Source organism: Electrona antarctica (assembly GCF_951216825.1).
Source record: "Electrona antarctica genome assembly, chromosome: 14".
Taxonomy (NCBI): domain Eukaryota; kingdom Metazoa; phylum Chordata; class Actinopteri; order Myctophiformes; family Myctophidae; genus Electrona; species Electrona antarctica.
In genome coordinates, this window is record NC_136795.1 from 31,079,734 (window position 1) to 31,096,999 (window position 17,266).

At 44.4% G+C, this 17,266-nt stretch overlaps 1 long non-coding RNA gene across 2 annotated transcripts in view; it reads left to right on the forward strand.

Moving 5' to 3' along the window:
- LOC306936833 overlaps positions 1-17,266 on the forward strand; it is a 167,418-nt gene that overhangs the window by 685 nt on the left and 149,467 nt on the right. For both annotated transcript variants that reach the window (XR_013791546.1, XR_013791547.1), the window contains exon 2: positions 15,749-15,833. This is a non-coding gene — a long non-coding RNA (uncharacterized lncRNA). The remainder of the gene's footprint in view (positions 1-15,748; positions 15,834-17,266) is intronic.

Here is a 17,266-nt window from a genome sequence, read left to right on the forward strand (position 1 = left end):
GTTATTTTTCTCCATTCAGAAGAACTCGCTGAATGGTCAAAGTTGCTTCCAAATAGATTGACATTTGGATACATGTGTTTGTGCTGCAGTTGCAAAGCTGATCTAATGTTTTGATTGAATAGGCATACTTTATTAACAGTTTGCAATAGTAGCCTGCATTGGTACGATTTTACAATGCTAAAAGCATAACACAAAAAGCCATATGTCTGTGTGTTCAATTCATCAAGGCTGTGTATTCAATTCATCAAGAATTGCTGTGGCTCCGACTGAATCCGCCAGACTACTATGTAATCCGTCTTCCCCCAAAACAGGTAGCCTACGTATATTGTGTTAGAGCAGAATACAACCGAAGCCCCACTTATGTCATGACTATAAAACTTGATAAATACCGAAGCCTCAACACATCTAGTAGCCTAATATATACCCACCACAACATTGCTATAATATCTGCCACCACCACAATTCCCTCTTGGCCATGTGAGATAAATGGCCCTGTTTTTAAATAGGTGGGGTTGTATTACGGTATGCGTACATGGTGGTTCTTAATGTATAAAGTACACACTGACTTTCCAGAGTGGTATAGAAGGTTAGCAAAGGCCTCTCTATAGCTCATTATAGCCATAGATCAATGTGGGTGGCATGCATGCGCACCGCCCCTGGGCTGTGTTTGACCCCCCCTGCACTGCTAATGGGCCTTAGTGACCAATCAAATGTGCACTATCAGAGGGAACACCTTGCCCTCCTCACCGTATAGCTTGTATCACAATCTATTTAAGTGATTCTCAACCTTTTTCTTTTTTGTAATGTCAACTCAAGGATTGATGTGCGTTATTCCACACGGACGGACACGGACCCCTACCCATTCGATACAACAGTTAATCTCTGGGGACCATGCATCTATATACACTGACTGTACAATCCTCTGTGTAATTTAACCCTGGGACTCTGAAATGGACCCTTATGGCTCAACTTCACCCATTTACAACCTATCTTCATTATATAATTGCCGGTCCTCACTAATGCTCATTATAATAATGGTACTATGTTTTGGTTTACTCTCTACTACTATATCCGTGTCTCAGAGGAGAGCTGTGGACAGTTCAGAAACCCATCTACCAGTGACATCATCACTGGGGAATCCAAGCCAATAGAAACTAGGTGCTCCGATTGATCGGCCACCGATCGGTGATCGGCCGATATTTACTCGATCGGTGATCGACAGTTTATCCAATCTGGAGAAACTGATTTCTTTTATGCCATTTAAGTGGTATCAAACTCAATCAGATATGTAGTATAATATCGTTTTGCATCTTTGTGACAGGCCTAAACATTCTCCCCTTCACACACACACACACACACACACACACACACACACACACACACACACACACACACACACACACACACACACACACACACACACACACACACACACACACACACAATGATGTTTTGATGTGGGGTTTCTTTTGACATATAGGCCTAATAATAATACAAATGTTCCCAAAAAACCTCTAATAGGACCTGCAGGCTTTCTATTCCTGGAAAGTTAGCATGCTATATTTGAAGCCATTGTTCTTGCGTTAATACAAATCAAAATGTGAAATCTTCTTTGGAGAAAAAAAAGCCTAATGATGATGTCACTGGTAGGCGGGTTTCTGAAGTGTCCACAGCCCTCCTATGAGACACACACAGACCAAGTAGAAACAAATGGCACCATTAGGCATTTATCATGCATTAGTGAGGACAAATTATATGAGGATGGGTTGAAAATGGCTGAAGGCATCCTGCAATTTAACGCTGAGAGCGTACAAATGGAACCAATTGGACCTGCGCGGATCCATTTGGTCCATCTGTACATAAGTTGAGCCTTTGCATATGCCTGTAAGGTCGTCGAGGCTAGGGCAAATGCTACAGCAAGTGATACGGGCTAAGGCCGGAGTCTGAAGAGGTGTGTTTCAGACTACGGCGGAAGATTGGGATTGAGTCTGCATTCCATAGTTTTGGAGCCAGAAGGGATAAGAGTTTGGGACGTGTCTACCGCCAGTGATGTAGAGCTGCGTCAAATAGTCCTTTATAGTGGGTTATGATAGCTCGCCGTCGTAATGCTACATATATTAGTATTGGGTTGCTAGGCAATGAAGTAAACAGAAAATGTATCATAAGGAAGATTGCCGCACGCATCCACTCGTTGTGTGTACAACGAGTTGTAATGCACGTAACTCGAGAACCGTTTGACCCACCGACTTCACATTCGACACACACGTTCCACACCCCCACAGGGAGTGCAGTGCCAGGTATCGAGTCGGCCGGACCCACGGTTCTCCAGAACCACCACAAAAGGCTCTGGTCAGGCTCTGCCAGTGGGCCTAATGAGGCCAACTCCTTTCACCTGGGCCAGGCTCTGCCAGTGGGCCTAATGAGGCCAACTCCTTTCACCTGTGCAATTTCCAGCCTCTGCCTAGGCCAATTGAGGCTCAACCAATCAGGCTCTGCCAGTTGGCTGAATTGATTGCAAAGTACACTTTTCAGTTTTCTTCACACACAGGCACATACACAGATCTCCATGTGGGACACCGGCTGACAGTTAAAACGGTTGATATGACAACGTATATCATTAGGTTCCCAAGATCCTAGATTGCGCCCAACTCCAAACTTGGCTGAACTGCCGATCACGGTAACACTATGTCTTCTTCTTTTTCGAGTGAAAGTATATAGTAGCGTCCGTCACAACACACATCGTCAGTCTACATCTGGTTCTGGTTTTTGCGTTTCCGGTGGATCCTTCAAAAATAAGGGTTTCACTGAAAAATGCTGGCGGTTAACGGGTGAATTTATGAATTAATGCTGGCAGGGAATGTGTTCCGTTAAGCCACCGTGCCTCTTACGTGTGCCTCCCATTTATTATCTCTTCCCACAAACAATGCACCCATCCCGTCTCTATAAGCTGGCATGTCTCTGTCGTGTCATGACGCGGCTTTGAACTCTAGTCGTTTTACACGGTGGACACGTTTATGTGAGCCCCCAGGGTGCCATCTCTGAGGTGTAACAACAACCCCCAGTTAAATTGCCCACCAGGACCCAGTGTTTTGTATAACCATATATAGGATTTGAGTGGAATGAGGGCTTATACGGAACTCCAACATAAACTGCATTGATGAGCTTAGAGTTAGAATCTTTCATTTTTACTTGGTCACACCTACCTGTAAAATATGAATACCGCTCAAGCTATTTGATTGTGATGACATCACCCCCACGCCCCCATGCCCCCCCACGACTACCACCACCATCTGTTTTTTTTGCCTAAAGCATGCACTTGAACTTAAAGCCTGATTTATTTATACTCCGCAGTACGACTGTCTGTCACCCAACACAAATAAACCGATCTACAAGCCCACCAGGACACGTTGCGAGTTGCAAACATGGGTAACCGTGATTGCTAGAAATGTCAGAAATGGTACAAGCTGTGCATTGGCTCACACAACCGTTGTTGACTTGTGGGATGGACAACAGCAGTACACGGTACAGTAACAGGATTGAAATCCTTCATTATATAATATTACAACCTTGGGATGAGCCGTTTCTGCATCAGTCGACTGGAATGTATCACCCTCTTTCCTGTACGGCGGAAAGGAGGAAGGATGCACACATTGCCTCAGCTTCACGCCACTGTGCTAACTCATGCCTTGTAAACAGTCCCTGCACCTTGTAAATCCTTCCCCCTGGACTCAGTGCGTATACGGCTCAATTACAGCTGGCCGGGGTCTGGCCGGCCGCGATAGTTCTCGTGTCGGCAGCAATACATTTTAGGTGAGGTAATCAATACTCTGTCCCCCATTTAGTATTATTATGACTTTCTGGGCTTGTTGTGGTTGAAGCAGACAGCGTCAGTACAGGGAACTAACTGCTCTCGCCTCGTGTCCGTGCAGTGCGTGAGGAGTGAGGACTCGCATATCAACCGTATGAAAAGTCACTGACTTTTGTAAAATCGTTTAACCCATTAAAGACCCGAGGCAGATTCTATACAAATGCCTTCGAAACCAGAGGTTCTTTCAAGATTAAAAAAAAATAGCAAATGTACAAGCTCACAGCGCGGCACGAAGTAGCGTGCTGTGTGCTTGTGTATCTGCTATTTTGGAATAGCCGACGCAAAAAAAATCTAAAACGGCGGATGTTTTCCCGGCTTTGGGTCAGGCTTAATAATATTCAAGTAACGATAGGCAAGCATTCAGCAATCATAGCTGATCTATCAGCTATTTCTGTCAAAGGGCGTTGGTGGGTAGAGGGAGGAGAAATAAAGAGGGGGGGACCTCGGGTTAACTAAGTAAAGGATTTAAGTGGTTCTGTTACCACCTCCCCCTTGTTTGTACAGATTCCAATCTTGTGCATTTTGGAAAACATTTGGTTATTAAAAGCATTAAAGCATAATGATTTGTGTACACAGTATTATGTTCAATTTAATTCCAGAATATAGCCGAAGACATGAAGTTCCCAGCCCCCCCCGTCTCCAGCCACCTTGTCCATTTTCTGCCCAGTTCAGAAAGCCAAACACTGCAAACCTAATCCCTCTCATGCCTGACAGCCATGCTGTTCCGCAATTACATCAAAGAGACATGCAATGGGCGCAGTGAAGCAACACAAACATTCCACTGCAATGCTGCTTTTCATGCGGGTTTTGATGTCCTTTTCTCTCGCTTCAAAGCCCCTGCCGAGAGCGATTCGGTGGCTGTCTTTTCCCTTTAGTTGTGGAGTGTTCAAGCTGTTTGTCCAAGTTTTATTGCGTGACGATAACGTCAGTCACGACGGATTATAAACAAATGCTGAAATGATTCACTGATTGCACGGCTCCTCTCTTCAGTCATTTTAATGAGTTGTTTGGGAGGATGGCGGTGCAAGGTCATAGTCTCGTTATTCTGCAGGTGAAAAAGGGGAAGCGGTTAGCCTATATGTCATCTCGCGAAAGTGCTGTGTGGCAGTGGTTCTCAAAGTGGGTCTGTGCTGTGGGCACTCGGGGTCCTTGAGGGGGTACCAGGGGGTCCCCAGCAAAATTTGGGAATATGGCATCACAATCGGTTCAAACACCTAAACCACCTAAATGGAAACAAGACTGCACATACTTTTTTTTTTATGCTATCCCTTTTGAACTGAGTGTTTTAAATGTTATTTTTTTTGCGGCTTTCGCCTTTATTTAATTTTTTTATAGAGGGACAGACAGTAGGCTGACAGGAAATGGGGGAGAAAGATGGGGAATGTGACATGCCGTAAAGGCCGTCGGGATTCGGGAGTCGAACCCGTGGCACACTGCCAGACTAGGACTACCGGCCAAGGTGCCTGGACCGCTGAGCCACGGCCCAGGCCTGAACTGAGTGTTACTGTATTCTGTTGCTGTTTTTACATTTATGTAAATAAATAAATAAAATAAACTATTCAATCAAAGATTTGGTGTAGACGGAAAAAGTGGTCAAAGTACAGTTGTAACTAGTTGTAACTAACTAGTCCAGATAGTTTGAAGGTGGTTCTCAACCTGGGGCTTGGGGCCTTGCATTGCAAGGTGTCGTGAGCTTGTAGATCTGCTATGGAACTGATACATGTTGTGGAATTGGCAATGTGTTTGTGGGAGTGGATGTTTTGGATGAGTGGACAGGTGGACAGACAGATGGACAATGGTAAATAGGTGGATGTGTGGCTAAACGGGGTGGAAAGGTACATGGATGGATGGATGGATGGATGGATAAATGGTGTGGACATTTGGCGATGACAGGTAGATGAGTTGTACGACATAGCTCGCCTCTGATGGCGGTGTTGAGTAGTCCATTTGACAGTGAAGTTAAGGACTACTGGGCTAAGAGATAGATATGGAAGAGTGAAGTTAAGGACTACTGGGCTAAGAGATAGATGACGATATGGAAGAGTGAAGTGGAGGTGGGGTACTAAACACCAGCACGCTTGCACTGCTGCCAAAGACAGTCTCTTCTTACAGAATATTGGAGGTGTCTTTACCATAGATTTAAAAAAATAGATGCCTCATTGGCCACTGCAGACACATCGCTTTGTTGGCGATGTGTCGCCAACAAAGCTCGGAACCTCCTAGCAGCGAAGGGCGGAAATCAAGCGTAAGTGACTACTGGCCACACAGCACGTCTTCTCTGGGACTTATCAATTCAATCCAAAGGGAGCTTTATTGGCACGAGGAAACAAACCGCTGGGAAAGAGGGAGTCACGCCTCTGATTGGCCTACCAAACTTCCCCTTATGTGAGTCACGCCTCTGATTGGCCTACCAAACTTCCCCTTATGTGAGTCACACCTCTGATTGGCCTACCAAACTTCCCCTTATGTGACGGAAGCTTGGCAAGTTTCCGCTCATGCTTCCACTATGCTTCGCAAGGAATCTCGGGAAAGCTTTGCCCCTCTCGAGAACAGACGCCGTCTACCTTTATATGTCTATGGTCTCTAGACTCTCTGCACTCAGTATACTTATGCAAAGTTATTAAATCATCTCTTAAAGGTGCTGTAAGTGATGTGGTGGTGTTTACCTGCAGTAACACACAGCCCTCTGGCTTTATTTTGGCAGTGGCTGATAACTGCTTGTACAGAGGGAAATGATGGGTAAAAATGTATTTATTGTTTTGAAATGTAAACACAGGACTATGCCTTTAAGGCCATTTGTTTATTTGTTCATTTGTTTATGTGGAATGGATCCGTGTTAGCTGCCGCCTGAACGGCAGTTAGTCTTCCAAGACAATATTAATTTTATACAAAAAAAGAGAACATTATATTTCCAATGTATCACACAAAACATTGCATTTAATTGCTGCTCTTTGATGTCTGACATAAACCTTGTACGTCATGTTTCAAATGATGTTTTTTCATAAATGAAGACCCTACTTCATCATATAAGAGTGCCAATCTACAAGCACGCAACAACTCGTGATATGAGGCGTTGTGTGCTTTGAAAATGACTATTTTCACTACTTTCACTACAAGGAACGGTTTTGGACATACAGGATTTCCACCCGACAGCGACAATATAATGTAGTCCACAGCTATTCTTCGATTAACCGAAAAAGTAATCGATAGAATAATTGCTAAATAAAGAACATAACATAATGGATAATATTGTAGCGCTAGAGTAATGGAACTTGTCCAACAATCACTGGTTAGGAGTATAACATAATCCCCAGGATGCATATCAGTAGATCTAAGCAGCTCTACCCGTGGGGAGGAGGTGGGTGGATAAAACGGCAAGATTCTCCTGACCAACGCAACAGAGGCACAGCTGGAAAGCAGTGTTGCCATGTCTGCTTATTATAAGCGACTTTTACTTCTTTTTCTGTGAAGTTGACTGTAAATATAACGTATTTTACTATATATTTACAGTACACCAGTCTCAAATATGTTCATGTCATGGACCCTCCCCATTTGAAAATGCTTTGTGCCAGGGAGCCTCTTACGAGATTCGTCTTGTTAGAATGTTTAAAAATGTGTACAAATAGTCCACGTTTTATTTTTGAAAATAGCAGATCTACAAGCTCACAACGCGATGTGAAGCGTTGCAAGCTTGTAGATCAGCTATTTTCAAATAACCAGCGTATACAGTAGGCATACTAGGCATATATAGGTTAAAGTGCTCATGTGGCTTACCGCAGTCGCTTCTTTTGGGCTTTTGGGCTGCCTTGTCAGAGGCAGCCTCTAGCCTATGGCAGGCCAGTCTGGTGCATCTCAGAGGCCTCTAGCCTATGGCAGGCCAGTCTGGTGCATCTCAGAGGCAGCCTCTAGCCTATGGCAGGCCAGTCTGGTGCATATCAGAGGCCTCTAGCCTATGGCAGGCCAGTCTGGTGCATCTCAGAGGCAGGACAGGTTACAGGAGAAAAGGAGGCACTGGAGCAACTCAGACAGTTTAAGCCCTTATTTTATTATCAGGGTGCAAGTAAAAAAGTGACAACGTTTCGATGTTTCATGACCTGACGAAGATGTAACTGAAACATCGAAACGTTGTCGCTGTTTTACTTGCTCCCTGATAATAAAATAAGGGCTTAAACTGTCTGAGTTGCTCCAGTGCCTCCTTTTCTCCAGCTTGCTAAGTTGTTAGAGTTCTCTGACTGAACTTGTGTTACTCATTATTTGATTAATCCATTAAGACCTGAGGCCGATTTTACAAATGTCTTCTAAATCCGGTTTTGAAAAACGTATCAGTGTTTCTCAAACTCATCTCAAAATATTTTAGGAAGCGCAATCTACCTGCGAGTAATGAATTTCTCTTTCTCTGGAATAGAACACAGCGAACACTCCACTGATGTCTACAGGAACGGTGATAGTTGAATATGCAAAAGTATGTACCGCGGGCTGTAACTCAATAATGTTGGAGACATTTCTATTAGCCTCTGTGAATAAGAAAGAAAAGAATAAATCTTACAGATGCTATCTGTGTAATGCATGCAAAATGCCATCAGCAGCAGTTGCGGCCTCTAAATTCCATTTAACCCATTCAAACCGGGAAAGCATAGATGTGTCATTTTAGATTTGAACCACTTCAACCATTATTTTATACTTTGGCTATACAAAAATAGCAGATCTACAAGCTTATATCGTGCCACTTATGCCACTATATGAGCTTGTAGATCTGCTATTTTGGGAAAATCTGGAACATTTTTTAAAGCCTCGATTTCTAACTAAAATCTTTGCTTCTGGGGGTCCCTGGAACAAAATATGTTGTTTCACAGCCAAATACACATAATGTTGGGGGTCCTTGACATGAAAAAGTGTGAGAACCACCGACATTGAAAGAAACAGGTTTTTCCGACAACTGTTAGGCAAAAATGTAAGACATTCCTAGAACCGGCCTCGGGTCTTAATGCGTTAAGCAGAAGTGACGATAAGACATTCTGTTTATATGTCCATGAATTGCATCCGTACTCTGTGGATATGAAAGGGGGATTCATTTCATAGGCGATATGCTGTTTAGTCATTTTACTCAACCTTGGTGTATTTGTGTGGGTGCCTGGGACCTACGTGTGGCGTGTCCAGGGGTTAGGGTTAGGGTGGCGTGGGTGGTCATTGGACCTACGTGTGGCGTGTCCAAGGGTTAGGGTGGCGTGGGTGGGTCACCCCAGGTGCAGCGATGACGCAAGGTGCCATCCCTATTACACACTTTTTGGAGAGCGCACACTGACTGCTCCGAGCGAAAACCTTGAAAAGCCTGGTTTTTCAAGTGTCTTAAGATTTCATCACCTTCTTTGGCATGAGTAATGTTTGCCTGAATCATCTCTTCATGACTCTGGCCACCTCTGGTAAAAAGGCCTATATCCGTATTGAAAATGATCATACTGTTCCACCCAGTAGTATAATGGTCTATGTCAAGAATTTACCTTGGCCATTTTATGTTGCCAAGTCAAAGGCAATGTTTATTTTTTTAGTCCTAAGTCACATTGTCTTGTGACTTAGCCCGAGACAGTTAGTTAAGTCTGAAGTCCACAAATAATTTGGCCTAAGTCAGGTTTACAGTACAAACAATTAATAATTTAATCCTCTTATGTGACAGTTTGTATATCAATAGTTTTATATTGTTATACACTTTGTGGGTGAAACGATTAAGACATATCGTCTAGTTTACTTTTGGTTCAGTTATTTCTCTCGCAAAATCTGGCAACACGAACACGGCACACTTGGGCCACCCCAGGCAAAGGGAAAGTCTTGGATACGGAACCTCTGTCCTGTAGACTGTACAAGAAGAGCAATGCAGACAGAGTGGATAAGGAACCTCTGGCCTGTAGACTGTACAAGAAGAGCAATGCAGACAGAGTGGATAAGGAACCTCTGGCCTGTAGACTGTACAAGAAGAGCAATGCAGACAGAGTGGATAAGGAACCTCTGGCCTGTAGACTGTACAAGAAGAGCAATGCAGACAGAGTGGATAAGGAACCTCTGGCCTGTAGACTGTACAAGAAGAGCAATGCAGACAGAGTGGATAAGGAACCTCTGGCCTGTAGACTGTACAAGAAGAGCAATGCAGACAGAGTGGATAAGGAACCTCTGGCCTGTAGACTGTACAAGAAGAGCAATGCAGACAGAGTGCACTCCATTCTCCATCTCCTATCTACAGCAGCGACCACAGCGTGGAGCAGTCATCTGTGCCACTGCTGCTGCAGGAGGGCCTATCGCAAGATGTCTTTTATGAGAGTTTGGCACCGGTAATAAACGTCCGATGTGTGTGTGTGTGTGTGTGTGTGTGTGTGTGTGTGTGTGTGTGTCTCTCTCTCTCTCTCTCTCTCTCTGTCTGTCTCTCTCTCTGTCTCTCTTTCTCTCTCTCTCTCTCTCTCCATGAGGCGAATGATATCTTCCATCTTCTGTTATTAATATCTGCTGCTGCAAAATCAACAAGAGCAACACACGCTCCACTCCTTCTACCTCGTTCTCTCTCTCTCTCTCTCTCTCTGTCTCTCTCTCACTCTATCTGCCTCCTCACTGTTCGTTCCACGCAGCCTAGAGGGGCTTCTTTCTCTCTCTCTACACCCCGCTCGCTCTCCATCTTCCAGGAAGCGCGCCGCACGGGCTGCGGATATTTCTCTTTTTTTCCCTTCAATTCAGCCCCCTCTCTCTTTTTTCGTTATTTTTTTCTCCCCCCCGTCTGCCAGCAAGTGATTAAAAATGTGCTTGCCGCTCCCACAGAGGAACACACTGGCACGGTGCAGCTGAGCCCACAAAGATGAAGACCTTTGTTACATGCTGATGAGCCAGTAGCGGCATGGAGGAAAACACACCCGGGGCACCAAGGCAGCCACCGCCGGCGTACTGCCTGGGGGCACCGACAGACACCCCCCCCCCCCACACACACACACACACACACACACTCTCTCTCTCTCACACACACACACACACACTCTTTCTCTCTCTCTCTCTCTCACACACACACAGACACCTTCGCCATCCTCCACCCCCCCCCCCAAACCGGGGGATGGATGCATGGATCTCTCGTGGGGGGGGCGAAAACGGAAAATCCCTGAAAAAGACAGTGTTTGTTTGCTAGCTTCAAAGGCATTTGGCGCTGAAATCAACGATCCATATTCATGGGACCTGGGAAGTTTTGCAAGATTTTTTTCCCAAAATAGAGGATCTACAAGCTCATAGTGAGACATGAAGTGACACGCTTTGAGCTTATATATCTGCTGTTTTTGAATAGCCAAAGTATAAAATAATGGTTAAAGTGGTTACAATGACTGACACTATATTTGCCCCCACCGCCCGCCCCACTACACTGCATTCTCTCGGGGTGTCAATATCCAAGCAGGAAATCCCGTGAAACGGTGTTGCTAACTTCAAAGGCTTTGGCAGTGACGATCCATATTCATGGCCGTTTTTTTTGTTTTGTCTTTGCAACAGATTATTTTTCCCCGCGTCATTAGGCAGTGTGGTGAGGAAAGGGTATATTTACGGTTGTGTGCCATGTGGCAACATGAGTCGTGAGCTGCGTTGGAACCGCATTCCTTAAAAAAAAAGGAAAAAAAAAGAATGCCGCATTCCTAGGACTGTACGTTATTTGTGTGCCACTGATTCGTTCGGTATACTTGCATCACGTTCACACCACGTTCTGCCACTTGTCGCTTGTAAACACAAGTCGTGAGAACAGCTGTACCTTTTTGTCTGCGCTGTCTCCACCACAGTGTTGACAGCAATTTTTGATAGTTTCAGTGAAGTTTTCAGGTCTATGAAAACAACAAGGCAACACTGGCTGTGACAACTGAATAGGACCTCCTCGAAAATTGGTTGCTACAACTCAAGGGGCTTATCCATCTAGTATTGTATTTACCCCATTAAGCTCCTTGGGAAACAGGTGGATAGGCTAGGTTTAAAGTACTCATGTGGTCTCATTTGGGCTTGCTTTCATAGAACCAGTTGCTTATTTTCACTCACAGAATCTGGCAACACTGGTGACTACACACCGGTTGCTTAATTGCACTCAGAATCTGGCAACACTGGTGACTACACACCTGTGATGCACCAAGGTAATCAAAGCACACAGGAAGATGGCCAGACAGTAGCATCAACATCAAGAGGCATCTCTTCCGGGTTTTTAAACAGCTGGTTGACGCCTCTTGAGTCTTGACGCTACTGTCTGGGTACACTGAGAGCCAGTCATCCTACAAACACAGTAGCAAAGGAGAGCTCGTTTCAGTGTTGTTGTTCAGGCATATATTGCAATCTTCTGATTCTGCCCATCGTCGCAAGCATTGCATGTAAGTCATTTCTCGCAGGCGATGCTATCTTTTATTTTGGAGAAGGATTGTTGTTGACCGGACATATTAATGTTCTCTCATACAAACAGATGTGTTACTATATCAAGAGTACCAATCTGTTCAGGCCGCGACCCCCCCCAAACTGCCCTGACAAGCACTTGGAATTGTCGGCATTACATTTAGTTTGGCTCGGTTACACAGACAAATATTGTGAAAATAGCCCAACTACTGTACATGCATGCTCACAACGCCTCATATACCTGCACAGTGTATGCTTCACAACGCCTCATATACCTGCACAGTGTATGCTTCACAACGCCTCATATACCTGCACAGTGTATGCTCACAACGCCTCATATACCTGCACAGTGTATGCTTCACAACGCCTCATATACCTGCACAGTGTATGCTTCACAACGCCTCATATACCTGCACAGTGTATGCTCACAACGCCTCATATACCTGCACAGTGTATGCTCACAACGCCTCATATACCTGCACAGTGTATGCTTCACAACGCCTCATATACCTGCACAGTGTATGCTTCACAACGCCTCATATACCTGCACAGTGTATGCTTCACAACGCCTCATATACCTGCACAGTGTATGCTTCACAACGCCTCATATACCTGCACAGTGTATGCTTCACAACGCCTCTTATACCTGCACAGTGTATGCTTCACAACGCCTCATATACCTTCACAGTGTATGCTTCACAACGCCTCATATACCTGCACAGTGTATGCTTCACAACGCCTCATATACCTGCACAGTGTATGCTCACAACGCCTCATATACCTGCACAGTGTATGCTCACAACGCCTCATATACCTGCACAGTGTATGCTTCACAACGCCTCATATACCTGCACAGTGTATGCTTCGGAGACGGAGGACCAGAGACGAGGACCAGAGACTGATTATAATATTTATGTTTTAGATGGAAAGTCCAGGACTATTTTAGACTTTCTTTTATCACATGACAGCTCCGACTGAGCGTGTCCATGTATCTCACATTGAACAATGGCTGGTGACAGAGGCGTGCAGTGATCAAGCTGAAACTGTCACGATTCTTACTGGTAACGCTGACAGCATCCACATCAAACATCTCTGGGTTTACGGTTTCGGAATAGTGAGGCTGACTCTAAGCATTCCAATGTGCAGTGGTGCAGTGGTGGAAAAAGTACTCAAGCTTCACTTAAAGCTGCTATAAGCAATAATATGTAAAATTTTTAATTACCTTTTTATTTTCTTATTTTTTGGTATTCAGACAGCCAGCAATGGGCAAAACGCTCCCCAAAAGAATGTAGTCTCTGTGACACATCTAGGGGCCACAATCTGCATTAAAACATTTTCCTAGAAGCTTTGTCATTGGTCGATTTGCCTGTCTACTTCCTGATTGGTTATAGTCATTTCGACCGGGTTTTTTTCGACCAATGACAAAGCTTCTAGGAACATCTTTGAATGCAGATTGTGGCCCCTAGATGTGTCACAGAGACTACATTCTTTTTGGGAAATAAATACAAAACAAAGTCATTAAAATTCTGACATATTATTGCTTATAGCAGCTAAAAAGTATCAATACTGCAATGTAGAAATTCTCTGTTAAAAGTACATGTCAGGAATTCAATAATACTTTAGTACAAAAGTATCGGCATCAAAATGTACTAAAAATGTACTTAAAGTACCTAGGAAAAACTGTGTGTTCAAGCCAGGAGATGACGCTCCCATACAGAGATTCACGACGTAAGAGGAACTTAAACACACTAAAGTTTTCAAATAATTGTAGTGGAGTACAATATTTAACTCTGAGATGTGGTGGAGTAGAAGTAAAAGTATAGAAAATTGGAAATACTCCAGTAAAGTAAAAGTACCCAAAAAATGTACTTAAGTAGGCTACAGTACTTGAGTGTATACTTACAAAAACCTTCAAGATTTTCTTTTAAATGATCAAAAATAGCAAATGTAAAACGCTGCGGCACAAAGTGCTGTTTGCTCAGTGCGGCGCTGTGAGCTTGTACATCTGCTATTTTTAGAATAGTCAACGTTTATAAATGAATAAAGTGGTTGAAATGAGATGCTGCAGTTAAAGACATTTAAATGGGGACCCCCTGGAAACCACCACAAGGACCCCTGGGGGTCCCCGGACCCCACTTTGAGAACCACTGGCTTAAGACGGATCACCTGCTCTGTTATTCCACTGAAGTGCCTTGAGAGTGATATCTACAGCATGCTGGAATAATCTTTGACTGGATTAAGGGGGTGTGTGTGTGTGTGTGTGTGTGTGTGTGTGTGTGTGTGTGTGTGTGTGTGTGTGTGTGTGTGTGTGTGTGTGTGTGTGTGTGTGTGTGTGTGTGTGTGTGTGTGTGTGTGTGTGTGTGTGTGTGTGTGTGTGTGTGTGTGTGTGTGTGTGTGTGTGTGTGTGTGTGCGTGCGTGCGTGCGTGCGTGCGTGCGTGCGTGCGTGCGTGCGTGCGTGCGTGTGCGCGCGCTACCATCAGTAACTTAATATGCACAGTGGTTTCAGCATCTCCCCACAATCCCTAGCGTTTCTGAAAGCCTTTGGGCCTCTTAGTAACATGTGTAGTCTAGTCTGTGTCCATGTGTTTCATCTAACAATAAGAGCGCCACAGGGTCCTCTGTCCGCAGTGGTGGAAAGTAACTAAGTACATTTACTCAAGTACTGTACTTAACCCCATATATGGTTGAGTGGAGTCCCTCAGGGCTCTATGCTAGTGTCTTGTCTGTTACTGTGGGACAGGCTTTGGCTGAAACTAGCCGATGGACGAGCTCACAATGTGAGCTAATATACGGATGCTGCATGGGGTTTAAGTGGTTAAAGGAGCACTTCACCCATTTTCAAGCTTATATTCAAACCTAATTGGTCCTCCTCACTAATGCTCACTATAATCCTTCTACTCACTCTGTGTCTCATTGGTGGGCTGACTGTGGACAGCTCACAAATCTGCCTACCAATGACATCAAATGGAAGACATTGTTCTTGCTTCTTGCGTTTAAAAATGGCATTTCCAAACCTGCCTATCAATGATGTCACTGGTAGACAGGCTTATGAACTGTCCACAGTCTGCCCTCCTCTGAGACAAGCAGACGGACATGGTGCCGTCTTATAATGAGGACCAAAAATAATGTTGAAAATGGGTGAAGTGATCCTTCAATTTTGAGGTATTTTTTTTCTTTACTTGATTTCCATTTCTTGCTACTTTATACTTCCCCTGGAATACATCCCAAGGGATCGATAATGTACTTTTGACTCCAATACAATTACTTGACAGCTTTAGTTACGAGATACTTTTGTTGTTCAGCCCTATTTTATACTTTCAAATATATTTTATGCAAAACAAAATTCAAAATACCCATTCGACAAGCATACAAGGCATCACATGGTGACGGGTTGTGAGCAATTATTAATCGATTATTTTGTAACATGATGGATTATCTATTATTATTTAAATAAAATGGATTAGTGTGATAACTGGTGCACCTCCCCTACACATTAGGACAGCAGAGAAGGAGGTCAGGAACCACGGGAACGGGAGGAAGCGGTCAGAAGAAGAACCAGCTTGGGATCAGCTGCTGGATCAGGTAAGGAGACGGACTGCATGCACACACAGTCACACACATCTTCTGCTCTTCAGGACCGGCCGTCCGGTCAGTCAGACACACACATCTTCTGCTCTTCATGACCGGCCGTCCGGTCAGTCAGACAGACACACATCTTCTGCTCTCCATGACCGGCCGTCCGGTCAGTCAGACACACACATCTCCTGCTCTTCATGACTGGCCGTCCGGTCAGTCAGACAGACACACACATCTTCTGCTCTTCATGACCGGCCGTCCGGTCAGTCAGACACACACATCTTCTGCTCTTCATGACCGGCCGTCCGGTCAGTCAGACACACACATCTTCTGCTCTTCATGACCGGCCGTCCGGTCAGTCAGACACACACATCTTCTGCTCTTCATGACCGGCTGTCCGGTCAGTCAGACACACACATCTTCTGCTCTTCAGGACCGGCCGTCCGGTCAGTCAGACACACACATATTCTGCTCTTCACCTGCTGTGTGTGTGTTGTCTGCTGTGGTGACGCTGTAATAAACCCGTATAGGCATGAGTAATGCTTAACCCATTAAGACCTGAGACCATATTCTATGAAATGTATTTTAAATCATGACAGTTTTCTGAAAAACCTGTTTATATATCAGTGGTTCTCAAACATTTTCATGTCAAGAACCCCCAACAATATGTAATTGGCCGCCTACCCCCATCTGAAAATATGTTGTTCCAGCCAGGGACCCCCAGAAGCAAAGATCTGAGTTAAAACGGTTGCTGTGAAAGAATACATATTCAAAGATTTCACGATTTTTCAAAAATATCAGATCTACAAGCTTGTGTGCGTGGCACTCTCACGTGCTATGAGCTTGTATATCTGCTATTTTCAGCAGCTAAAGTTTAAAATAATGGTTAAAGTGGTTAAAAGCTAAGGTGACACAGAAGTGTTCCAAGTCTTAATGGGTTCCTTCATATTCTGCGTTCACACTAGCAAATACGAAAGGTATAACGATAACAAATGAACACACCATATTTGTACCATTGTATCTTTGTAGCTGAAGTTGAAACCAACTCCACTTTGTTGTAGCTTTGTAGCTTTTGTAGCAGCTACAAACGTCAGATGTGTTGTCTTCATGTCGCTGGCTTCCATTGAACATAAATGGTAGCCTGTGCCCTGTAGCCTTGTAGCTATCTACCAGTGTGAAGTGAAGGGGCATGAGGCCTGGTCTGTTTGGAGGTAGATAAAACATTGGAAACATGGTGCACAAAATCTTTTTTTATTTTTTTGTGGCATTCGCCTTTTTTTATATTTCTTATAATGGGGACAGAGATGGGGGGGTGACATGCAGTAAAGGCCGCTGGGATCGGGAGTCGAACCCGTGGCACACTGACAGACTGGATTATCAGCCAAGGTGCCTGGACCGCTGAGCCCAGGCGGTGCACAAAATCTTAACTTTGCTTTCAT